Genomic DNA, 26,889 nt, shown 5'->3' with positions numbered 1-26,889 from the left:
CATGCAGATGTTGGAAAAATAGAGACATATGTGATGATCATAAATGATCATCCACATTTGTTTTGCAAACTTTCTTCCTGCACAGGAACTATGTACAAAGAAATCTAGTACTGAGCCAAAATGCATCATTGAAGCTTGTCAGAAGGTGGTGGTGGGGATTTCAGCACATGTGGTAGCAAACTGATATCTTGATTAGAAGTGCTTCTTTTTTCCAAGGATGTACCCTCTACCTGAGTGCTGCTCAGAGAGGCATTTGGGGTGAAAAATGCTGTTTTATTGTGGCTTTTTAATGATTGTAAGTCATCCATAAGGGAAGGCATACAAAAGTTTTAAATAAATAAAAATGAAATAAATAAAAAGGTGATCTAACACCTGCATTCTTTTCCTAGAAGATTCTCTTTGTTGGAGGTTTGCTTCTGAGAGGGTCTCTGCTCATGTTACCATCACAACACAGATGGTATTGGCAAGGTAAATAGGGAGTGCAGGTTTTGATCCACATTGGCCCCTGGACTCCATTGAGGATGAAAGCTCCATATTTTGAACATTCAGTTAAGCCTTAGACAAAAGTCTGAAACAGTCTTAATAAGGAATCAGAAAAAAAGAGTGCTAATTGGAGAAGTTCAAGTATATTGTTTTTTATTCAGAAATTTTCTGCTGAGTTCAATGATAGGATGGATTTTGCATGCAAGCGTTCCCAGGTTCAGTCCTTTGTAACTGTCTGCAGTTAAATAGGGTAACAGGGTTTTGAGCATAGGGTAGAGGGTAGATGGATCAGTGGTCTAACATACTGTAAGGTGGCTTAATAGCTTTATATTTCTACCTGAGCATTGTGTTTTGGGGGTGTGGAGGGAAAGGCTTCAGAATTATATGTACATTCCTTCCTGGTATATGTTCAAAGGCAAAGGCCATCTGAAAGATGTATCAAAGCCTTTGAAGCAACACTAGCCATTCAAAGACATTCCCAGAAAGAATAATATAGCTTTAGTTCAACTTCTGTTTTGAGGAGGGCTGGCAGTCCTTCATTTGCACAGCCCTTTTTGCTCTCGCTTTCACAAGGCCCTTAATGAGACAGGCAAACAGCTGCTCTGAGTGTCTGCGAGTGTGAAGAGACAGGAAGCTACATCATAAACACCAGTGCAATTTTGGTGTTGTATTTGTTAATGGCACTTTTCATCTTGTTTTCCTATCCAATCTCATCCTATTTTCTGTCATTCAGCTTTCCTTTGATCGTGGTGTTTTATACATTGTTGCTTTCCATCGGAGGGCTTGGAGGCAGCTTTTTCATCTCGTTCCCTACTTCATCCTTCATAACTTGAAAACATAGCAGCCTCTGTTTACAGTTCTGGGTAGCATGGCCCCTTTTGTGCAGTAGGTACCATTAAACCCGCATTTCTGAATCAGCAGCTAGCTACCACAGAGCTGCTATTTTTATACTTGAGTATACGATGCTCCCTTGCGGAGATCTGGTGAGCTAATCAGCTCATGCCTTTGTTGCTAATCATCATGGTTTTGTAGAGAGAACCTAAGCTGCCTGCAACATTTTCTCTCTCAAGAGGGCATGTTATAAACAGTAATGAGACAAAAAAGATGTGGGTAGGAATATAAATGAGTGGCCAGTGTAGGCCTGCCAAGTAATGTTAGACCATATATCGTTCCCATTCCTTTTGTGAAAGGGAGATTATTTGGGGATTTCAGGCAAATTTCAAAAATTGTCTTTTTATCTTTGGAGGTGACTAAATTTCACTCTTCCTTTTTAAACTCTTTTCCCCAGCCCCATCTCCACAACATTTTGCCATCACTTCAAGTAGTAATATGGCTATTCTTGCCACCTTCCTGGACAGACTATTCCTGGAAATGATGCTATTTGTTGATGTACCATTATTCCCAGGGACCATTTTTGGAGGAGGGCACAATAGTTGTCCCCACCTTGAAGCAGCAGCAGAAGAGGAAATTCTTGGCTATCTGGTCAGGTCAACTTTTGTTATCCACCCAGAAAGCCTCAGCTATTGGGCAGTATAAAAAAGAAATGAACAAACACATTTGGTAAAAAGGCAGTGCATTTTAAAAATGAACTTTGCTTGTGTCCAAAAGATTAATGCAACTTTTGTGGGCCACGTTTTCCTAATGCTGAAAGTTATGAAATCTGGCTGGGCTAAACCTTCACACTAGCACAAGTCTGCTGTGAGATGGGGACCAACTGGAGTCAGGTCCAGAGGGCACTGCCAGTAAAAGGTTGTGAGGTGGCTTCTTTTGTCTTATATACTAAGGTGAGTGTAAAGGGCCAAATCCAAATGGGGATCACTGTGTGTGCGTGTGCGTGTGTGTGTGCATGCACACGCATGCGCACATGTGTGCATGAGTTCAGGACCAAAGCAAAAAAAAAAAAAAATTTATTGCTGGCTGCCTGCTACATACTGAAAACTATGCATATGAGAAAGATTTTGTAGGTCAGTTCACCTACAAAATCTTTTTCACATGCCACATAGAGCAGGCAAGTCTCAGTGAGGTCAACAGGCCCACCCATGAGTCTGTTTGCATACTTTTATGTTTATGGTACCCTTTTTACCCCACTCACCAGTCAGATCTGAGATGCACTTCCAAAATATATTTCCAAAGAATCTGAGAATGTCCATCTCTAGTGACAATGTTTTTGCAGGCATAGTGCAAGGCAGAGGTGGACAAGTTCCTTCACCTTTCCAACTGGCTATGCTGGCTAGTCCTGAAGAGGAGTTATAGGCTAGCTAGGTCTACAACTCCTATCAGGCTTAGCCAGTATATCTTTGATCAGATAATGGGATCAAAACCCTTGGAGGGCATCAGCACTACCCCTGTATTAGATGCAAGTTATTCTTTCAAACTAATTTTATTGACCCATCTTCTATCATAATCTATTGCTCCTATTCAGCAGTATATTCTTTCTAGCACTGTTTCCTGTGATCAGCACATTTTTAAACATAGGTTTTCTAAAAATAGAAATTTAAATATTTATTTTCTAAACATTGCATTTTTTTCCGATATTTTCCTGTCTTTTTCTTCTATTTCTTTTGACTGAGTTGAAAGACTTGGAAAATGCAGAAATCAGTGAATAATAAAGTCCTGATCTGAACACTAGGCCAGGATGCACGGGTCAGGGAATCTTGTGTTAGAATCAGAATGATATAATTCCTTAAGCATCCTTAAGCACAATGGTTGACTTTGCATTCCACCATAAGCCTTCCAAATGTGTGGGCTAAAGAGACATTTACAAAGTTTGGTTATACTTATGGAGTACTTATGTGGAGTTGTGGTTGTTGGAGTTCTGGTTACACTGGGGAAAGGGGACAAGAATTTTGAAATTCTTCTCCACTAGTCTGACCAGAAAGTGAAGAGGAACTAAAGAGCCTCTTGCGGGTGATGGAGGAGAGCGCAAAAGTTGGCTTGAAACTCAACATTAAGAAAACTAAGATCATGGCATCTGGTCCTCTCACTTCCTGGCAAATAGATGGGGAAGAAATGGAGGTAGTGACAGATTTTATTTTCCTGGGCTCCAAGATCACTGCAGATGGGAACTGCAGCCAAGAAATTAAAAGATGCTTGCTCCTTGGGAGGAAAGCTGTGGCAAATCTAGATAGCATACTAAAAAGCAGAGACATTACCCTGCCAACAAAAATGCGTATAGTCAAGGTTATGGTTTTCCCAGTTGCAATGTATGGCTGTGAAAACTGGACCATAAGGAAGGCTGAGTGCCAAAGGATTGAGACCTTTGAATTGTGGTGCTGGTGGAGACTCCTGCGAGTCCCTTGGACAGCAAGGTGATCAAACCAGTCAGTCCTAGAGGAGATCAACCCTGACTGCTCTTTAGAAGGCAGATACTGAAGATGAAACTCAAATACTTTGTCCACCTAATGAGAAGGAAGGACTCCCTGGAGAAGAGCCTAATGCTGGGCACAATAGACAGCAAAAGAAGAAGGGGACGGCAGAGAATGAGGTGGCTAGATGGAGTCACTGAAGCAGTTGGTGTGAGCTTCAGTGGACTCCGGGGGATGGTGGAGGACAGGAAGGCCTGGAGGAATGTTGTCCATGGGGTCGTGATGACACGACTTCATGACTAACAAAAACAACAGTCTGACCAGTGGCTTTTGCTTCCTGAAAAGTTGTTCTGGGTGAGAATGGTGGACATCCAGAGCAATAACTGAAGCAACTCAGGGAGCTGCCGTGGGAAGGGGCCTGCCACTTTCCTCCAGCGAGGAACTCTCTTCCTGCAGTAGAAACTGCTTTTTTGGTTCATGGAACAAGCTGTTTGGTCACAGAATGGCCAGTCAGGATCCAGCCAATCAACAGTAGGCATGAACATTTGAAAAACTAGCATCCACTCTTGAAGAGAATTGTTCCAGAAATTGGCTCAGTGATCGATAATATATTTAAAGTACAATCATTTAGCCAGCAACACTCTTGTGGCATCTTCAAACAGCTTTGGTTACTCCTTCCCCCTTTTCAAGTTTAAATTGCTTAAGAACAATCCAGAGAAAGACCTCATGTCACATGGAGCTATAATTAGCACCTTTTGTGTCTTTTCTGTTCCTATCTGCTAGATCCTGTCCCTGGAAAAGAGAGTGGGGTTTGTGTATATTTGGAGGATGGCAATGGCAAAGTCTAATTGTATATTATTAAAATAATATGATTTCCCCTTTTACAAGCTGCAGGCGATGCACCATGCTTCCTTGGAATTTGGCGCAGCTGGCTTTGACTGGAGTTGCAAAGGCTCTCCTGCAGGTGCTGCCACATAATCTTTTGACACATAGTGTCAGTAATTAAGTGTACAATTAAGAGAATGTCTGCAATTAATTCAATCAGTCCGTCAATCAAATCTGCATTTCTAAAAGGCCTTTCATCCTAGCTTGCTTTGGAGCGCTGCATAGAGTGAAATGCCAAACGCAATGTAACATTTCATTTAAGGCTCGAATCAAAGGAACTCTAATCAGTTCATCGTGAGCAAAAGAAAGTGATCTGAACATTTAAAAATTATACTTTAGAAGAAGAGGGAGCTGTATTAGTGATATTAATGCTTGATATTGTGCCCTTGAGACAGTCTTGCCTGGACCTTCTTTAGAAGATCCTTCATTAATTATTCTGTGACATTCATCACATAACATAATCTGCTTCTGTTGAGAGGCTTGAAAACTACATACCAGCAGGATGGTATTTAAAGGAAAACAAACTACATGCACTAAATATGTGGAATACTATAATCATTAGTCATAAATCTTGGAATTCTCAACTTCTGGTTTTCTCAGTCCACCTTAACACTGGCATAGAGATTAACAGAAGGTGACTTCATGAGGAGACATTTTGTTGATTTTGTGTAGGGAATTTGTTGCATGTGTTTTGTGGATGCTCTTTGACATCTTTTTCAGGAGAATTCATAGGGTGGGAAGATGGCAAGCACTGGCTGGTAGCTGCTGAACAACTGTTACCATCATGGCCACTGGAGCATGTCAATATAGTTTATCTTGTAAAATAAAATTTGATTTATTTAGTTATTTAGTATTAGTTTTAAGCTATGTTGAAAGCTAGAATCCATGAAATACATTATGTAGCTTGAAAAATGATTTGGCCACCTGTGAAAGTTCACAGAACCCAGCCTCTGAGGCCTGAAACCACATCCTAAAATAATCATACCAACAGTTTGAAATATTAAAAATGTAGAAGTAACATGGAAGCTTGTGGCACTTTAAAGACTAACATATTTATTCTGCCATAAACTTTCTTGGATTATAGTCTACTTCCTCAGATGCATCACATGATATCCAGAGTTTTAGGTATAAATGGCAGTATAAATTATTTGTCAACCTCCATGGGTTACCAGGGAGACAACCTGGCTTTTATTAGCAAGACAAGAATGTTCATCAGCTGCAGTAAAATCATGAAGAGTTATCAGAGAACCATTTGGATCCATAATTTCTTGTTGTGGGACGAACCACTTCAGTAGCCCTCTAGTGGAGGTTAAAGAAAGAATTATCTTAAATTCCTTCATTCCTGCAGTGCTATTAAGAGAATTCTGGCTTCTCATTTTGCATTAAACACTATATCCAAGGTATCATATGCTAAAAGGGGTCAAAATTACCCAGGAAAGACCCATGAAAACCAATCTGACTGGAAAGCCTGGGTGTGAATGTTGATATTCTCCAGAATCACGAGTTTGGACAATTCCAGATATCACTTCTTACCATAGCTTAGAAAGGGAAATTCTGGGTAATGGGACAGCTGATACACAAATAGAATCTCTATTCTGTCTCAGATACCCATCTTCAGAAACATACACTCAAAAGCAGAAGTTTCTTGGTTTGAGAACCATGGATTGTAATAGACTACTGCAACTTTACTTGCTGCTTTATGGAGAAATCTAAGATAACATAACTGAGACAAATATGACTCACATATCTCCTCTGTAATACATGCCAGGTTAGCATATGGTATTAAATCCTGATAGCAGATATTTTCCATTTCACTTACCTAGTGTTCAGAATCCAGACTTTGGGGATGTTAATAATGTAAGCAAGCATTCATCAGCTGAGAAGTGACCTGGAATGAAAACCGGTCATTCCACTGTATTGGCCTGGCCATTACTTACCACCATCTCATTGCCTGCCTAGTACTCTTTCAAACTATTGTACTTTGTATGCTGTATTGTAATATGTACCAAAATATGATGAGTCACTGATCTGGAAAACTATGTATCACAGCTCCGTAACTCACTGAATGAGGACTGTTAAGAAAAAGAAAAGCCCCATTTTATTTTATTTTACTCTCTTATTTTATTTTTTATTTCTCCACTTTCCAACAAATGACATTCTCTTGTGATCATCAGGGTGTAAAGTGTTCTGATGGTGTTCCTCCATCAATAAAAGCTTCTCTGTTGATTTCAATGAAACACTCACTGACTAAAGGATGTGTGTATAGATTGGTTTCCTTGTTTGAAATTAACTGGGCAGCTTACTTACACAAGTGCTCTGTGTCTACATCTGAGTACCCACAGATCACTAGATCCAATGCCTTGGTTTGGAAGAACATTGCTGCATTGTAATCTTTATCATAATAATCACCAGCAGCAATTATCACTACAGAAGGCATCATTAGCAATTATTCTGTGTTTGGGTGAATCTAAGGCATTTAAAATACATGAAAGGACAATGTGAACAAAGTCACCATTTCTGTATAATCTCCAATCTTGCTACCAAATGACCTTTTGTGAAAGGATCCCCTCCTTTCAACTGTCACTGCTCCCTTTGGTTGCCTAGTTAATGTTGACTCTGTGAAGTTAGATGGAAATATGTCAGCAGCCATCAAGCTTTTGAAAGAGACTTGGGAGCTCACCCAGTTCCAAGTTTCAAGTCCCCGGAGGCTCTAAAGGGAACACTAAATTGTAGCAATAAAGGCAAGTGCCAGATTCCTGTTTTTTATCATTCTAAGGTATGCTTTGCCCATAATTAAAATAAAGGTGGCATCACAAAATGTGAACCTGCAAACGCCAGTGTGTGGGTGTCTTATAAAAGGAGGGAGGAAGGATTCCATAGAGGCATCCTGAGTTTTAAAGTAACCCTTTGAAGCTTCTTGAACTGACAGCACCAAGAAAAAAGTAACAGCATGATTAGGTATGAAATCTCTTAAGGGCTAAATCCAGATTGTTTATTTGGATATGCAGCTTGGATATTCTAATACACGAAACTCACACTCCTCTTACCTCTGAAATACAGCTACTGTGATTATTTGAAGAACTGAAAATGAGGTTGGACAATCACAGCAGTCCATCTTCTAATAATAGTCAGACAAAAGCTGCCAGAATTGCAGAAGTAGAACTTGATGGCAAGATCTGGTATTTGCCAGCCATTTTACTCTAAGATACTATCAAGATGACTTGCAATTTCTCTTTATTTTTGTAACTTAATACTCTACTGTTCAATCCAAAAAAGGATCTTCAGAGTAACTTGCAATACATGGCCCTTGACAGGAAGAAAAATGCCTGCCTCTGCTATATAGCAAGTTCTCTACTTGGAGGTAAGTGCCATTGGCTCAGTTGGGCTTGACCACATGTTCATGTTTACTCATAATAAATAAACTAAGCACAAATTCATATGTATGCATATTAGCACCATATTAAAAGCAACAGAAATATTAGATTATAAAATAAGCTATCATAAACACCCACTTATGTAACCATATAAACTATTAGTTGTTGGAATAGTATGTTGCAGTAGGAAAAGAGCACATCTAGGAAAATGTGATATAAAGTCTGCTTTCCGTCTCCAAGCAGACTGACACAATTGGGTTTTGTTTCAACAGTGATTACATGCATCAGGCATCCTTTATGGAAGGTTTTCTCAGCTTGGCACTGTTCTGATGTGCTGGACTGTAATTCCCAGCATCCACAGGCCTGTGTGGGGGCAACAAAGACTAGTAGAGTTCTGTGTTTTTTTGATGGTGCCACTGTGTAGGGAAAAAAATTGTAAGGCAGAAAGTTGCTGAATGGGGGAAGGCTGTTCTATAGTGTGGTTGTGAGAGAGCACAAGGATTGAATGGGCTTTGAAGAGGTGGACTCGTGACTTGAAGGGTTTCTTCTTGCACCCAGGGTAGTGGTGATGGCAGACTCTGGAACTGTGGAGCAGAGAAAGGAACTTGAATGGCCATGTACGCATGACCAAAAATAAAGGAAAGACTTTCTTCCAAAGGTGACTAAAGTTAATATAGATTTGCATATAGTTCACATATATTGATTTTGTTGCAAATTTGGAAAATGCCAACTTTTAAATATGAATGCAATTCGTCTCACTATAGTGTGCCAAGTAATTCCTGTGCCTGTTCTGTCAGCTGTCCATGTGCTAACCTGCTGTTGATGGACAACTTCTAAGGCCCTAAGCTTTCTCTACCTTTAAATCTGGTTTGAACTGGGCAATTCTTTCAATAGGAAACACTTTCAAGCAGATGACTCATCTGCATGAAGTTGTGCCTACATGGATGGCAGTGGACTTCCCCACCCTTCCTCCCATGACAACCTCTTCAGCCCCCTGAAAATGCTACACAGAAACTCAAAATTCCTATTGAATGGGATGATCTAAGGTGCATGTGGGGGAAAGGGGGTACTCCTAAAATCAAGTGAAGGGATTTTTGTGAGTAGGGCCATTCCTATTGCAGAAGGCAGCTCCTGAATCCAACCCATTTACTCTTTAAAAATTAGATTAAATCACTCTTGAAGAGTAATTTATCTGGGCCTTACCAGTGATTAGAGTAGTTAACAGGGACTGACCTGCTGGAGGACTTATTCTTCTTCCACATTCTAAAAGAACAACAGGGTATAAATGAACAGAGCTTTCTGAATTCTCTTCTTTTTGATATAAGAACCTGTTATGAGGAATCCTTCTCTTTAATTATTGTTAATATTTATAATCTACCCAACAACCTTTAAGCACTTCTTGGGTATTGCCTGGCTTTAAGGACTGCACTATGACATAGAACTACTAGAAAGTAATTAGACCAACAGTTATGTTTTTACAGGCATTTCTCTACTTATGTCATGTTCTCAGATCTTTCCTGAATAAAAGGTGGATCAAACGACAAAGTCTTGTTATTTTATTTTGATTAAGCTCATCATTCATCCTCACCAGAAATCAGTCCCAAAAGCAATTCAATAGAATTAGCCTTTTTGATATGCCTTGAAGATAAAAACATGCCCTGACTAACACGTATGTAGAATATGGCCTTTGTTAAAAAGATCAAGAATGCACAGGGTATACACAGAGACTGCTGATTTCAAAAAGAACTAAGAGTGTGAGCAAGGTATGTGTGTTTTGTGTGAAGACTGATGGATAGATGGTGTGGGTGTTTTGTCCATCTTTGACTATTATTTATGTGTATAAGGGCATGTTCTCTTTTTTTCTGTGTGAAAACGTGCCTGGGCTATCGGACCACATGCCATTTGGAGACCGCATACAAGCAGTAAGTAGTCCTGTTCACTTTAGAACCTGGTGCCACCAACTGTTGGCATGCTGCACACAGTTAGAAGTTTGAAGAAGTTTCTGTACACTGCATTGAAATTTCATTTTTAAAGGAACAGTCAGATTCTTTCTTGGAAATTATCAGGGTTATTGCTCTTCAAGAAAAAAACAATATAATCAAGATAAATCAAAATAGCCAGATACTTTTTCTTAAAGCTTCATTTCAGTGTGTATACATGCACACAATAATTTTTTTTGGATTTATCTACTTATTTATTTGAAAAAAAATGAGTTAATAAAATGTATTCAAAACTTCAACAGATAAATGTACATGCATCATTTCCTTTCAGTGTAAAACAAGTAATTATACTTATTTTAACTTAACTGACCTGAATGTTCTGCCTTAGTTACTTGTGCGCTATCATCTCAGCAAGTTCTATATTTCCAAAACAATTCCATTTTCTAGACATTATCCTACCCTTTCAGAGTTTACTGAAAGTTTGTGTCATTTCACAGCTATGGCTTTGAAGTTCTAAAGTGCTTCTAGACTAATAATATTAGGTCATGAGTGATGAAGGTGAAAGCTGAAGAATGCTTGGATTCTCTGAAAGATGACTTCTAGAGGAAGTTTGATAATCTTCTAGCTTTCCAGAATGCTTATGACTGAAGCATACTTACATTTGTATAAGATATATGGAGATCCATTACTCCTTTCCTGAAGGGAAATTTGGAGATTTTTTTTTTAAAGCAATTGATTTCTTAAGCCTACTTACTGAGGACCAGATATGCTTGCTTCATGGGCTGGATCCAGCATTCCACACAAAAATTATTATATGGACTGTTGTTTAAAGACATGGAAAAATGGTACCATTTCAGTCCAAGCCAGATGAGCACTGAGGAACATGTCCTAACCTGAAATGTATTACTTATAAATCATTCCCACTGATTTCGGTATAATATGCTAAAAATTTTAAAGAATTTCATATATACCATAGAAATATGAGTAATGATCAATATTTTATTTAATGATCTTGTATTATTGTACTGCTTTTTGTATCCTCTATTTTTAACCTTATTTTATTTTTTAAAATGAATGGGAATATTGGATGATTGCTTTATACATGCCTACAACTGAAAATTGCTTCTATGCAATCAGAACATCATTTTATTATAAGTTCAGCCCAGCCCACACACACATAATTATAATGAGTTGTAGAATTCCCCCTGCAACCAGAGACAGTGAATTATGAGATGTGAAAACCCTGGATCCATATTACCCTTTGGATAATAAACCACAAGCTGTGAAACTTTTCAGTCCTGCAGATGGATGGGAAGCAGTTTGACTTCAAATCAGACTGGGCAAATGTGGTTTCATGGATCAAAGGCATTGAACGGATGCCTGTGCCTAAACCAGTGGTTGGCAACTTGTGCCCCCCAGATGTTCCAATTGCCCATATTCCCTCAACATTGATTGTGCTGGCTTGGGTTAGTTGGAGTTGCAGGCCAAAACATCTGGAAGGCCACAAGTTGTCCACCTTTGATTTAAACCCTGAGTTTATCTAATGTTCCACTTTTTTAGAGTGGACCCATTGAAATGAATAAGATTTCAATTAGTTATGACCAAGTAACTTTATTTCAATGGGTTTTCTCCAGGTAGGACTAACACTGGATTCAATCCAGGTGCCTAATTGTGTCCTAATATTAATCTCAGTTGAGAGCTTTGACCATATTCTTTTGAGCTACCATAATACTTAGAAAATGTTTGTTTCTCTGGAAAGGTGCCATCTTTAAGAGATGTTCAGGACTGCTTGGCTATCACAATATAAATAAGACTGGCCCTTTAAAATATTATGACTACTTCAGGAAAACAACACTCATGTGGAACTAGAAATATGTGTTTAAAGAATAATAGAATTCTTGCTGAGGTCTGGATTTGCAATGAATGCCTTAAAGGTGCAGCATTTGGGATCTTTCAGAAACACTCTAAATTAAAACATAAAGACTAGGCAGGAAGTGAGAGAAAATAATCCAGACTGATAAATTTTGGGGGGACACAGCACTAAATCTATTGCAGCAAATAATTCACACCAACAGAGCGAAGGCATTATTTGGTTCTGTTTGAAGTTTTCTAGGTCTTGATTTTCCAGGCAGTGTCTCAGGGAGCTGAAAGTTATGAAAAGGCAATTACATCTGTTGAATGATTAGTGAGAGATCAACATTTTTTATTTGTCAAATATGTTTAACAGCGTTAACCTTTGCAGAATTTACAGTGGCACCTTCAGTTATATATCTTGAGTGCCGCATGAAAAATCTGAACCATCCTGCAATGTAACGCTTATTCACACTTGCTTTATTACAAAATAAAGGGTCCTCACATTTGAATGGAGCTCTTCCAGAAAACTCAGGGGGCTAAGGCAAGAGAATTGCTGGCTCACAGATTGGAAAGGCAAGGCTGAAGCTGCTTCTGCTTAGACCCTAGTCTGTGACCAGCAGATCACACACACACACACACACACAATACACAAACACAAGTGCAAACATTAAACATATAAGAAATTAATAGCTTTGCCAATAAGTTATTTAAGTTCTCAAGAAGCAGTCTGCAATGTTTTATAGAATTTAATAAATATATTTGCACATTACTCAGAGGTAAGAAGGCTTTCAAGGCAACTCTTTCCAAAGTACAAGAAGGCCATTAAATGCTCACTTCTGCTGTTTTGTTCTCTGCCATTTTCCCAGCATGCTCACTTTCTGCTGAGAATCTTCTATATCTTCTATAAAGTGTTTTCCTCTTTGGAGTCAATAGTAAAGGCTCAGCTGATTCAACTCCATGTCTCTTGAACTTCACTCCACTGAAATCTGATTAGTTATGTGACAGACTCCGGTGGAATGAAGGACAACAGAACCCATGGAACTTTATGTACTTGGAGGACTGTGACAAACAGAACATGTCATATGAGAGAGAGAGAGAGAGAGAGAGGGAGGGAGGGAGGGAGGGAGGGCAGCAGATTTGGTGGAGAAGTTCAGCTGATAATGATAAATGGAGGCCAAGAATGTGTTGCTAATAAGAGGCCAACTCTGCATTAGCCAACACTTGGTATGAACACCACCCAAGGAAAATTAGGGTATAAGCCTGTACTTGTTTAATCAGAAGTAAGTCCCATTACGTTCAGTGGGGCTTACTCACGCATTACTAGATTGCAGCCTTAATGTTCTCTCCCTTCCCCCAACACTTGTTTCAAAACTGTTCTTTTATTAGGTAAATTCAGATGGATGGTCTTTCCTCACTATGTTATGCCATTTTCAGTCATAACAGATTGGAACACATACAGACATGGTTACATAAAGCAATTGGTCCAGATACCACTGCATTTCAACAAGTGCCAAAATAATGAATAAGGATACAATTGCACAATGGCTACATGAGTAACCATGAGACAGTGAGGGACGCCATCTTGAATTTTCACTCTCCTTAAATAGCACAATATTGGTCAGAAGTAGTAAAACCCTCCAACCACAGTTATGAAATACAGGTTCCTAGGAATACTTAAGGAGCAGTCTATTTTTTCTGCAGGTCCTTGGAAACCTAATCTACTGTAACTTGTGGAAAGAAATGTAATCAATTACACCAACTGGCTCTGTTTTTTGGATGTGCCCAAGGAAGCAATGACAAGAGAGCTGCCATTGCATTAGACCCTGTGGAAATATAGAAGAAAGCATGGATATCACCCCAAAGATCTTAAGGGGGAAGGCAATCAATGGAAGCAAATACATGAACAAGAGACATTTAAAAAGTTTGCAGAGACAAAGAGCTGTCATTCATACCGTGAAGTTGAAAATGTGCTATTCAAAAGAATTTCAAAGAGAGCAAATCATCATTTTCCCCCTTTGTGAAATGATGAACATGCCTTATTTCACAGCATGTCAACTTAATTGTGGAAACTTTATTTAACATTCATTTCAGATGTCGGATAGCAGTTTCTGTATAAAGGTACAATTTATATATATTGATTTTCCAAATATTACAAGGAGGAGGAGAAGGAACAAAAGGGGTTCATGAAAGATGAATTAAAATGAATCTCACAACCATCACTGTAAAAAAGAAAAAAAATGTTTCTACTTGTCCTATGAGGAAAGATAACATTATTATAACTACTAATATTTGATTAACACAGGAGAGAGCAACTGGTGGCCCTTGGGATGTTGTTGGACTGCAATTCCTATCAGCTATAGGCAGCATAGCCAATGATCAGGAAGGTTGGGAATTGTAATCCAGCACTATCAGAAGGGCCACAAATTTCCCATCCTTGGATTAACAGCTGAAACCTATATGAATTTAATGGGTCATATTCCTAAGTCTGTAAGATACTGAGCCTTGCCAAGTAGAGTAGAGAAGTCCTGTTCTTACCATTGTATCAGGCACAGAGCAATGTAATTGCTTTTTCAAGATACCATGGAGCTACCATGGAAAGGAAAGAACTGAATTAATTTTTCCTAAATTTAAAGTAAGTTTCCTGAGCTTCATCTTTCCTCTGCATTCTATGTACATTTGCCTGGGAGTAAGACCACTGACTTTAGTAAGACTTACTTAGAAGCTTTCATTTAAAGGATTGTGCAGAAAGTTCTTATTAATAGGTTAAATTTTCTTCTTCAGTGTTTTAAAAATAAGTTCCTTTTCCTTGAGGTCAATAAATGGGAATCAAGATCTATGATGTTCCTAAAGACCAACTAACCACTTGTGTTCCTTCTTCAATTATAGCATTGCTAAAGAAGAAATCCTTAGTACATTATTCAGAAGTAAATCCCATGGAAAGCAGTGGGGCATACCTCTGAGTAAACATAGATAAGATTGGGTTGCAAAAATGTTTAGAAAACTGGCTTTGGTAGAAATAGCTTGGGTTGTTAAATGTTTGGCCTCCAGAGACAATGAGATCTTGTCTTACAGAGTAACTATACTAAATCCTCATTTGCTAAAGCCCAAGTTACTAAACCACACAGGTGCTGATACAGGACTTTCAAAATGCTTGAAGGCTTTCTTGCAAACCTGCTCTTATGAGGCCTCTCCCTTGGGTATGTCAAGACTTGCCTGGAAGTTTTTGGGAACTGCTTGAGAACAAAAGGTCTAAGCAGGAACCTGTCTGCCTAAATTCTTCCCTGTAAACCTGAATTCTTTGTAATGCCTTTTCATTAGACATGTTCCTACCAGTTTGGGGTGAGATCAGCCCTAACTCCAAGATAAGTTCTCAGAATGTTAACCCTTTCCAAGGCCACATGAATGTATGAAAGCTGCACAGAAAATCATGCTGAGGACATTAACATCCGCCCCCACCATCCCCCACTGCCACCATCAAAGTCATCCTGACAAGCGAGTCTCAGGTTACCAAAGTAATAATGGCTTTAAAAATATGGGGACAAGAGGCACTCCACAGAAGGAGCCTATATCTAGAGGACTGTTAATTTTTCATGTTAGTCTAAAAGTCTTACTGAAGTGCACCCTGTTGGCAGCCTTTAATCAATCTTTTGTTAGGCAACTCTACATTATTTTCCAGTTCCTTCAGAAGGCTGAAAGAGAGACAGTAAAACCACATACACATACCCATTTTGGAAAACAAAAAGTGGGGGCATTACAAAACTATTATTTGTCAAGCCTTGACCACATTTCAGATCAAATGCTTCTGGAGAGAACTGGATGAACTTAAAAGCTGTCTCCTATAGTTTTTCCTAAGAAAACACAGAGAATTAAAAAAAATCCATTCAGATCCATCGACGTTTCAATGTTTTCTGTGCACATTAATGTAGCAATACAGAAGGCTTGTAAACAAAACATCATATGCTCAAAGCAGGAGCATTTGAAGTTAAAATGTTTCCTTCTGGAAAGCTGTCAAGATACTATCATGTGATAATATGGGGGAAAAAAGATTATATGTGCCACAATTCCAGTGATTTCCTGGGCCTCAAATTAAACATTTAAATGTATGATTTAATAGGTGCTGTTCTGTTGAACTAAGCACCTAGCTATGGCAGGATACTCAGATAGTCTAAGTGTTTGAGTTGCTGCAATGCAGGGTTCAGAAACTAGGAAATATTAGAACTTGAGTTGGCTCAAGGCTGGCATCTAGTCCATGTTACAGGTGTGTGGTTGTCCTTATGAGATGACTCTCCCTCAACATGCCCATGCTCAACTGTCCTCTGCGGTTGCTTGTTTCAGCATAGAATTAAATGGTGCCAGAGAGAAGCAGGGTTGTGCCTGCAGATTCTACTTCCAACTTCACGGCCTCATTTATATAGAAGCCTGTGCTTATACACAGGCTCTTTATATGCAACCCATACCATCCTTTTTAGCAAGCTGTAGATCATACAGTGAGAATTTACAGGCATTTATGCCTATGCAAACAACAGCTTGAAAATGTGAAGACCAGGAACTGGACTACTAGGCAAAACTACCCCAACATACTTATTTCTGCACTGAAATAAACAATTGCACAGTGTTATAAAGCATATATTTGATCAAGACTTCACAAATTTTCCACTTGAAAGTGGGAATTGTGTCATTCCATAGCTCATTCATCCCTCTCTCCCTTCCTACCTTCCTTGTGGTGCTGCTTGACTGAACAGATTTTGATCCAGATAACAAGCTTCAATGAGTGAACGGACTTGCTGGTTTGGGGGCAGATTACTCAGTGATTAAGTTCCTAAAACTTCAAGGATGTCTTGAGGAGGAATTTCTCTTTTCCTCTTCATCATGTAATGCATCCCCATAGAAATAACAACACTCTTTTCCAGCCTTATTTCAATCACACAGTGGCCAAGCACCTTCCAAATCTGAGAATCCTTAAAAAGCAGTTAAGTTAATATGGATTTAAAATCTTGTATTTTCCAAGCAACAAAACTGGTGAATAAGTAATAGTGACCCAAATCATATTGCTCTGAGTTTTCACAGTCATTTCACTCCAAAGAATCTTGGGTATTAAAAAAGTACTTCTTAAGTTCTAAGTGAAATGTCTTGAAACTTGTTCTCAAGGGCAAAATCCTGAAATATCAGGAGCAAATCTTTTTACCGCACAGTTTTATGTATGTACCCAAAATGAAAGTTAGGGAGAAAATGGAATGAACAATTGTGCAGATAAGATGGTTGTCACACTTCGTTGCCTTGAATTATAGCTCATCTTCAGCACTTGGTTGCAGTAGTGCACATCTTGATAAGTACCGTAAATGAAAGCATATATTCAAAATAAATAAATGTGTGCTTCTTTTCTAATTAAAACTGAACCACATATGGTAAAATGCAATTGCTTTATCATTCTATATTTCAATTTCTCATTTCCCCCAGTATCTTCCCTTCTTTGTGCAACCTATACTTATTTACTTGGAAAATAGCTCCTTTTTAAAACTGGTTTTACACTAAGTGGATGTAGGTTTACAACCTTAATATATAGCTTCCAGTCCTTTCTGTGCAGTAGTATAATTCTGAATCCTTCCCTTTCCTAAAATATCAGGAAAACCTTGATATTATAGGATGAATTTCTCCCCCTCCACACACACATCATATAACAGTACTATTTACTCACCTGTCTTTTGATCAGTAATGCAAGGTTCCAGACATGGGGCACATCAGCTTAGCTTTAAGCCATTGCACACATGCATGCACATGTGCACGTACATACACACACACACACACACACACACACACTTGCACAGCACACCAAGATCAAGAGAAGAAGGAAAAAAAGAAAATAGAATTTATGTGCATTTGATTTTTTAAAGAGCCTGTAAAAGAAGCAAAATAAAAACAAAACAAAAACCCCAGAAGATAGACAATATCCCTTGATTAAGGTTACTTTAGATAGAGTGGAAGGAGTGAAGGAAAAGATCAGAACAGAAACTACTAATTTTAAAAGGATTAAAAAACAATGCAACAAGCAGTACAGATAAAGAACTAAATGTCTGCCCATTTAAGGTGGTGTCCATCAGTTTGAGTCTTTATTTGTGTTATGTATCAGGAGGGTTCCAGTTACTTAAAGAACTCAGCCAATCGGGAATGGAATCTGTCTACCTGGTTCCACCCATCCAAAGCCTCACCCTCCAGGGATAAGTGCACCTCTGCATATCTGTTAGTAAACCTCACCTTTTCAATACACTCCATCCCTTTTTAAGTGAAGCCAAACCCACAGAAGAGTAGCTCTTTAAGAAAATCCTTTAGAGAGACTTCAAAAGCAAGTGGCCTGCCTCCAGAGAAGTGGGGTAGTGCTGTGTGTCGGGTCTTTTCTCTGTGTCGGGCCTTTTCTCTTTCCCCCTGAGCTTATAGTGTCCGGCATAGAGAAATGCACCCCAACCTTACAGTGTTGACTTCCCGTCATTTTCTCTGTGACACTGCTGACAGTGTTTACTCCACCTTTTTTGTTTGGCTATATTTTCTTAGATTCCATGGACACAAAGTTATCTCTAAGGATTATACACTAGTACAATCACAGAAGCCAAAGACATTCACCCATCAACAGTTGCTGCTTCAGGTGCTCTTGTGATTTGTCTGAAGTATTGCTATCAGGAAGAAACTGTAGCAGTGTAGTGAATGGACTGCTCTGCTGGATGTGGAAGATCAGATTCAAATTCCATATTTGGTCACAAATCTCAAGCCTTGGCAAATCATTCACTCTTAATCAACCTGGTGGTGATGTTGTGATGGGGTTTTGTAACTTATCCCTGGGACAAGAAGACAAAGATCTGTCTGTCTGTCTGTCTGTCTGTCTGACTGTCTGTCTGAAAGAGACTTGTTTAAATGTTAAGCAGTATAAATGATAAACCTTACTAATTTTAACTTAATGAAGAGCAGTGCTTGAATTAAGTGGTGGGGACAGAAGAATCCTGATCCTCCTTTCTTTTGCCGTAGCTCCCCAGCACTGCTTTTAGAGCCTGACAAATACTGAAAGGAGCCAGGGAGCTTACAAATTTTAAGGACTCTCCATAATGGTCTCCTATAATTCTAGCACAGTTATAAGAGATAATGATTTTTTAATATATATATATTTTGTAAAGGATCTGATGTCTATATGAACTTTCCCAGTTTGGTTTACAGCTTTCTGTCATAAGAATAGAATAGGTGGGTCCTGGGAAGGAATTGCTGTGCTCAATCTTCGAGGCAACATGTCATGCTTAAACTTTTTTGTACTGCTAGCATTGAGTTACTAGCAAGCTTCAATAACCATTTGTGTTCCAGAATTGCACACTAAATTATTTTCTTGATGACTGGGTTTTTAGAAGGCTCCTATAGCTTTAACTGCTAATAATAACCATAGCCAAAGTATCTGTACTGGGCTTTGATGGGACTTCACAGCTATCTAACTCTTGACAGTGCATTTTAATTTTTAGCTTTTTAGTGTCAATAGGTGCTTGGCAAGTAGCCACTCTCCCCTACCCTTGCAAAAGACAACCCAGATGGAATTCAGGAAGAGTTGATAGCAAAACCACCCAGCTAAAAGCTGGACATAAAGCTCCCTGAAGCTTTAAGGAGCTGAAATACTCAGACATCATAAAACTATTATTGCACAGTGTACAATCTTTGCTGATAGAAGGATGTCAAGAGAGAAAGGCTCTTATCCAACCATCTCTCCCAAACACATTCCACAGTTCACCTTGGGGGAAAGAAGCCTGTGTGGTCCCAAAACATCATCTCTTTTGACCTCTAAATTTGTCCAGTGAATGAAATGAAGTTATTTACTTTGTCTGCAGGCCTGTAGCATCATAGGCAGTATAGGTAAGCCCAGGGCCACAACAGCTCTTGAAACTGCCCACCATAAATTCAGACACTAAATAGCTGGAGAATATTTACTTGGGGGCCTTTCACTCCTTTCACCTTGAATTTTACTTGCGATGGGCAACTGAAAAGCTTTCCTTTATAGTAACCTTCTGTTCAGGAATGAGGAGGAATCTGGTTCCATTACATTGCAATTGTAACATTTCTTCTAGCAAAATAATATATGGGTTGCTGAGATTATTGCCCCAAAACTTTTATGCCACACAAATGTTAAAGAACTACTGCAAGGAACTTGCCACATTCATAAAATGAAAGCAGCCCGACAACATGCCAAGAAGATCAAGCTGTGAAATCCGCATTTGGCTATATGCTATTCTTTTTCATTGTACTGTGCTGTTTGCCTCTTCTGGTCATGCATATGCATACTGCAGTTTTGCTGTCAGTTCTACACAGAATGATGCTGCTTAGGTTTGTGCTTCCTCTCTGCGTATACTGGAAAAGCTGTTGCTGCTGTTGAGGCCAGGACTATATAGGTGAATGCAGATGACCAACTTACCATGTTAGGGCTTCCCGCCATAGTCTCCAGTACTGCAAATGTGGTGTGATCTCCCTGCGCTCCTGGTGCTGCTCAGTATAATGAATGGCGAAAGTTAGGTTTCTCAAGTGGTAACTAAGTGTTCCTTGCATTTTTCACTAGGTAAGTTGGTTGTCTGTATTCATGTAGAGCTTCATTCCCCTCCCCTGCACAATCTGATCCCGCTTCCAATGTCAGAGAATGGACCTGCATAAGAATATATTATTCTCTTCCTACTGTTCTGGTTGCTGTAGAAGGCAGCATTTGCAATCAGACCTCGCTTTTGCAGCTTAGCTTTCAATAACAAATCCTGATCCTTCATATTCACTTTTTTCAAATTCCACATGTGAAAGCAGTACTTCTTTTTGGGTACAAACCCCCACCCTATAGACACATTGTGTACATGGGTGAACAGGGCTATGAATAAGAAGAGTTAATATTTACATTGCTACCGTGGATGAGCATTCTGGAAATAGGACTTGTTGCATCCCCCTGCCCCCAGGTGCCTTTCAGCAATTATGTCTTTTTTATTTTAGGAAACAGAGCCAAGAGTGCATTCAGACAGGCAGGAAGTTTGAAGTGGGGTGAAAGTGGTCCATGCACTACACTAAAAGGAGGCACACATGAATGTCCCCAAGTGTTGAATGAGTAGGTTGCCAAACAGCCAAAACCCCCCTCCCCACTTTTAGTGTGCCCTGCTGCAATGTTTCCCCAATGAACTCCATCAGGAAGGATGTATGTACCTGAGAACTCTTTCCGATGCACATCAAGCGGACATCCATTAAAGGAGCATGGTGCAGTGCACACCTAGCCCAAAGGGCCATGAAACCCTTCTGTACATTCATTCAACGTATGGGGCCACCCATTTTCACGATAGTGAGTGTGTGTTCAGTTAAGGACTGAGCCAAAGTCCTTTCCCAGTTTAGTCTCAGGAGGTAAAATATGAATATACCAGTGGCATTTTTTTAGGAAAGAATTTATCACCGTTGATAAGGGTTCTGCATGTGCCACCATTTTTGCCTCATTATGCCTTTTTGAACAATGCTATATGAGGGCATTACGTATTTGGGGAGACGTGATTAAAATATTATGAACCCTCTTTATCACACTTGGAGAGCAATACTGCAAATATTGCTGAAGAAAATGGTGGTGAAAGCGAGCAGTAGGATCAACAGAGGGAAGTCAGATTTGCATCCCCTTTCCCCATCAAGTCACCTCAAAATTAAAATTTGAATAGTTCTCCTTTTCAAAGCAGTTCACACAAAGGACCCCTCTGTCTCTAATGCAAGAAGTACTTTGGGATATCCCCATATGACACACTTTTATATTTAGTTTTATTGTGCAATACAGAAAACCAAATCTCCCCATAAAAAGCAACCAAGCAATTAAGCAAGGAAGAGAAATACAATATTTAAGGGAAATGCAATAATGTTTAAGCAGAAAAAAGGGAAAAAGAAACAAAAAACTAATATTCCCATATGACGGACTTGCCCAACCAGATATGTTGGATTATTAAGTCCATCATCTGCACCTGACATTGTCAATGGCAGTGCTGGCAGGAAATGAAGGGAATTGCAATTCAGAACATCTGGAGAGCATCAGATTGGGGAAAGTCAGCAAATGATTTCACTGAAGAGGATCCTAATGACAGTAGCACAATTCTATACATTTCCCACTTCATGAGATGTGCAACAGAAGTAAACCCACACTCCTAAATAAACTCCACTGAAGTACCCAATAGAATGATCCTGTGAGCTTTGTAGCCCGCAGCTGAAATCTCATGGACATGAACCCACTTGAAGGAAACCAGCATTCTCTCAGCCTCAGTCCCATGGCCTCTAGTACAATGAGAATAATACTAAGGGGTTTGTAAGGATTACGGAGATAATATATACAAAGAGCCTTGAGTCCTCTCAAGCACTATAAAGCAGCTCATTCTTCACCTTGTCAAAAGAAGGCAGCCCAGTTCTACATGGGCCTTTTCATGTGAGGTGAGTCACTTTAGCCACTGTACAGTCTTGATTATTTGACTTGATTATTAAGTAGCATCTCTCCCTCTTCACCATTGCAAAAAGCTATAGAATTCTTTCTTGCTAAAATTGGGAGAGTTGAGATTTGGGGGGCAAGGGGAATGATATTGTTAATAGTGCATTACCTACCCCTTTGAAGATAGGAGGACTTTGAAAAAGGGTAGTACTCTCCACAACCCCCATTCAGGGTGAACATTGGTATTGGTATGAAACCAGTTCAGAGGAAGGTCAGAAAGCATTGCCTTCACTTCAGTGGCTTCATTACTGTTATTACTCAAACCTGAGTTGATACATGGCAGCATAAGAGGACATGTTTTCTTCCATCCATCTATCATCATGTTTAGATTCTACTTTTGTTCCTCCAAGGAATCCATGACAGCTTACATGGCTGTCTTCCTTTCCATTTTATCATCACAACAACCTTACAAAATACATTAGTTTTGGAGTCATTGTCTAGTCCAAAACAACTGAGAAAGCTTCATGATTAACTGGGGATCAGAATCTAGATTTCCTGAGTCCCAGCCCAGCATGCTAACCACTGCACAGTACTGTCTATCTGTTGTTCTTGTATCTGTACAACAGCTAAAGGAAATACTCTAAGAGGTCTTTAGCTTCTATACAAAGGTCCTGTAGCAGCTCTGCATCTTTGTTCTCCTCTAGAGCTCTTTCTCTGACAGGGAATCTAAATCAAATTGCTTGCTGATGGGATTCGTGGCTGCCGTGATAGCATTGAGGTCCTGCAGGCTTGAGATCCTGCAGTGGCGAACAGGGATACTGCCTGATCTGATGTGTGTCTGCCTCACTGCAAGTTCTTCTAGAATCTTCTTCTAAAGATTTAAGTGGTGTAGCCATTAACTGACAGAACCTGAAAATGGTTGTCCAGTGTTCTGTGTTATTTGAGCTATAAGTAGTGACTGTTGAATATAACATATCACAGAATTCAGAACACAGCTTCTAAGTTTATGTTAAAAAATCAGAATAGAGTAAGGAAATCTGGCCTGCCAGAATTCTTGATCTAGGGCACATAAAAGCAAATCTGCATCAAAACTGTGTGAACGAGATACGCCTACAGGGTGCTGCAAATAGTCTAATCCCACCCTTGGGAGCAAAGTTGCAAGCTGTAACCTGCAAACTTTATACTATTCCTCTCTGTACCTTGGTTTGACACAACCCTCTAGGTTACTAGAAAGATACTCTAACATCAGCGGTATATGTATTTAACCAGTGTTTATAAGAGGGCAAAGCATATGAATTTATCAGCTTGCCTGAAGGCCCCACAAGACATGCAGTTTCTAATCTGTCTCAAGAGGAGGGGGGATTTGAATTTTTGTACTTCTGCTGCATGGTTGCCAAGTCCAGTTACATGTTCCAAAAGCATCCTATAATCCATGTGTTTAGTTTGTGAACAGTGGTAGATATTTTTTGCTTGGCACACTTGATCTGTAAGAAAAAGGGAGGTGTGATATGCGCACATTTTGGTTCTAGCTGCAGGCCTGTTTCCACAGCCTGGTGTCTCATTAAAGCTGAATGGCTGAGAAGCAATATAGGTTTCATTCATGAAAACAAGCAGTGGCTGTTTAATTGTTAAACTCAATGTACTAAGCAATCCCAAAACACCTCCAGGGTAACAAAGCCTATAGAACAAGTAGTTGTGGTGACTGCATTAAGGGTCTCAGAAGGGATTCTCAGAAGGAAGGAAGATAAATGATTTCCAAGTGAAACAATTAAGGATGGGATGTAATATAATTGTAGAACAATATCCTAGGGCTCTAAAGGTGCTTGGATTTTACTTTGTTGTTAATTAAAGATAAGCCAGGATGGTTATGTTTAATTATTTAAAGATTCTTTCCCCTACATTTCGGGGCCTTGCACACACAGAAATATTATAGTTCATATTTCAGATAACTCCCCATCATCCCATTCATGCTTAGTCTATAAACTGTAGACTGTCTTTTGCAATCATTTGATCTTGAGTGCCTCTTTTCAGAATGCAGCCTGAACCCAAGTCATTTTTTACTCCACATAGGAATCTTTGTTGTAACACCTTGAGCATCATTTTTCCTACATGGAAAATTAGTGCAATTGCCCTATAGTTGCAGCACTGCTTAGCATCTCCGTGACAGATTTAGAAGTATATGAAATTGTCCCTTCTTTGCATCTTAAAGGCACACAAGGCCAGCATAAGCACTTAAGAAAAGACATGTTGGATCAAACCAAAGGTGCATCTAGTCTAGCATTCGAGAACCAGCTGCCCATAGGATCCCACAAGCAGGATGAGTGCAAGAGCTCTGCCTGCCCAGGCTCCTGAGCAACTGGTAAATGCATGTAAAGGAGGTAGCACATAGCCAGCAAGGTTAGGAGCCCTGAAAGCTTCCTCCTCTATTAATCTATGCAATCCCCTTTTAAAGCCCTCCAAATTGGTGGCCATCACCATTTCCCATGGCAGCAGATTCATAGTTTTACTGTACATTGTGTGACAATTGTATAAAAATCTTGAATAAAGTCTGGCAACCCTTCCATAGACTGAAAAAACTGGGAATAGCTTGCTATTATGGGATAGTTTCTATAACAGCAAAACAGCCTCATTTCTTGTGACTGGTGTTATCATCATAAAACTACAAGGAACTTTGTAGTATTTCTGAGAACAAGAATTTATAGAGTCATGTAAAGTTAGGTCCAGACTTATTCATAACAGTAGACCCATTGGGATAGATTTGCCTTTAAGTAGTTATGACTAATTTAAGTCCCACTGATTTCAAAGCGTTTACTCCAAATATGTCTAAGTTTGAATGCAACATGCTTTGACAATATACTGTATACCACATATTTCTGATCTCCTACAGGGGTTAACATTTTTTTTAATGTAGCCTGCAGAGGTCTCTGAAAAATGGTTCTTCTCTTCAAGAATAAATCCCACAACTGGTTTGGCTGCTTTGACTAATGGAACTTTATTTTATACAGCTCAGACTTTGTCTTTTCTTTTCACTGTGTGATTTTGGATGTTCTCCACCTTTGTCTGACTTTAAGACTGGATCCAACCTATGGAGCTGGTAAATGCTTAAGTGCTACTATATTTTTTTAAAGTTAATGCTGAAGTTCACCAGCCATATTGCTCTGACTAAGGATGTTTGAGAATTTCATTCATGCTTGCAAATTCTGGGACCATATTCTATCTACAACTCTGAACGTAAACATGAATAAGAGCATAATTTTTGGATTTTTTGTTTACAATTTGCCAAACTTGCATACATTTGAAAGTACACACTTTTGCATGTGCAGCTTCCAAAAATGTAATGTGTTTTTATGTATAAACAAATGCACTTTTTAGTGATAGAACAAAAAAGAAAAAGAAGTTATGTTTCATTTAGGAATACAAATAAGGCAAATGAGAACCAGAATGGTATGGTGGTAAGAATGCTGGACTGGGACTCAGGAGATCTGGGCTTTAGTCCTGACTTGGCAATGAAGTTCACTGGGTGACTTTGGGCCTTTCCTTGATTCTCAGCTTGCCCTACCTCACAGGACTGTTGATGTGAAGATAAAATGGAGAAAAATATAACCTTGCCAGTGCCTCAAGTTCCTTGCAAGAGGAGGAAAGGCAAGATATAAATACAATGCAATGTGATAATGATCATGATTCAATGAAGAATCTGATGAACCTCATCTAACATGAACATCATGATCACCTGTCCCTAGCTTTAAAGATCTCTTTCCAAAGTTGCATTTTCCTGCTGCCAACTAAATCCTGTTCTAGTCTGTTGAAAAACAAATCTAACATTCAATTTCACAAAAAGTAAAAGGTCTCACTAACAAGGCTTGAATCCATCGGGAGCTCCACTCCACTCAATAGCAGAAAAGCATACGGGTCAGGAGAATCAGGAGGATCAGGAGAACTTTTTTTAGTTATGTGAAGTTGATTTGGCCATTTCAAAAATTTTCCTCATGTCTAATTTTGTCACTTCTGTGCATAGAAGGACATCATTAGCTGCTAATACCATACCTCTCCATTCACAGTTCCTGCAGTCTGCTTACTGGCCCTGGCTCAGAAACCTTCATCTTTATGAGGATATAGTAGTCTTCTGCAAGCAGAACTGGCATACCAGGTGTGCAAAATTCTTCAGCAAAGTGTGAATGGAAAATGGAGAGATCACATTGAGTAATGGGACCTCTGATATGGAGTATCACAGATGCAGCCTTTTCTGCAAATGCATTTTTCTGGGCCAATGCATTTTATTTAGAAATAAAATCATGATGTACTTGCAGTCTTTTTCATGCATTTCTATAATATATGGGTGGGGTCATGCATCTCCTTTTCTATTTGTCTGCAATGCAGAAGAGACCTATAGAGTATGTGAAAGCTAAGCGACGAGGAGAAGAAATCCTGGCTCTGGGGGTTTTCAAGAAACTCAAGTAGCCACCTTATTACACTAAAGCAAGCCCTTAAGAACTGCACACTTGTAAATGGCTCCAAAATTGTTAGCCCTTCCTTCAGTTTTTGGATTTCCATTTTCCTTTCTGCCTCAAAAAATGAATGAAACTTGAAAGTACATAGATCAAAACATTTGG

Source organism: Varanus komodoensis, unplaced genomic scaffold (assembly GCF_004798865.1).
Source record: "Varanus komodoensis strain SLA01 unplaced genomic scaffold, ASM479886v1 scaffold1, whole genome shotgun sequence".
Classification (NCBI taxonomy): domain Eukaryota; kingdom Metazoa; phylum Chordata; class Lepidosauria; order Squamata; family Varanidae; genus Varanus; species Varanus komodoensis.
The sequence above is the reverse complement of the archived record's forward strand: the minus strand, read 5'-3'. Positions refer to the sequence as shown.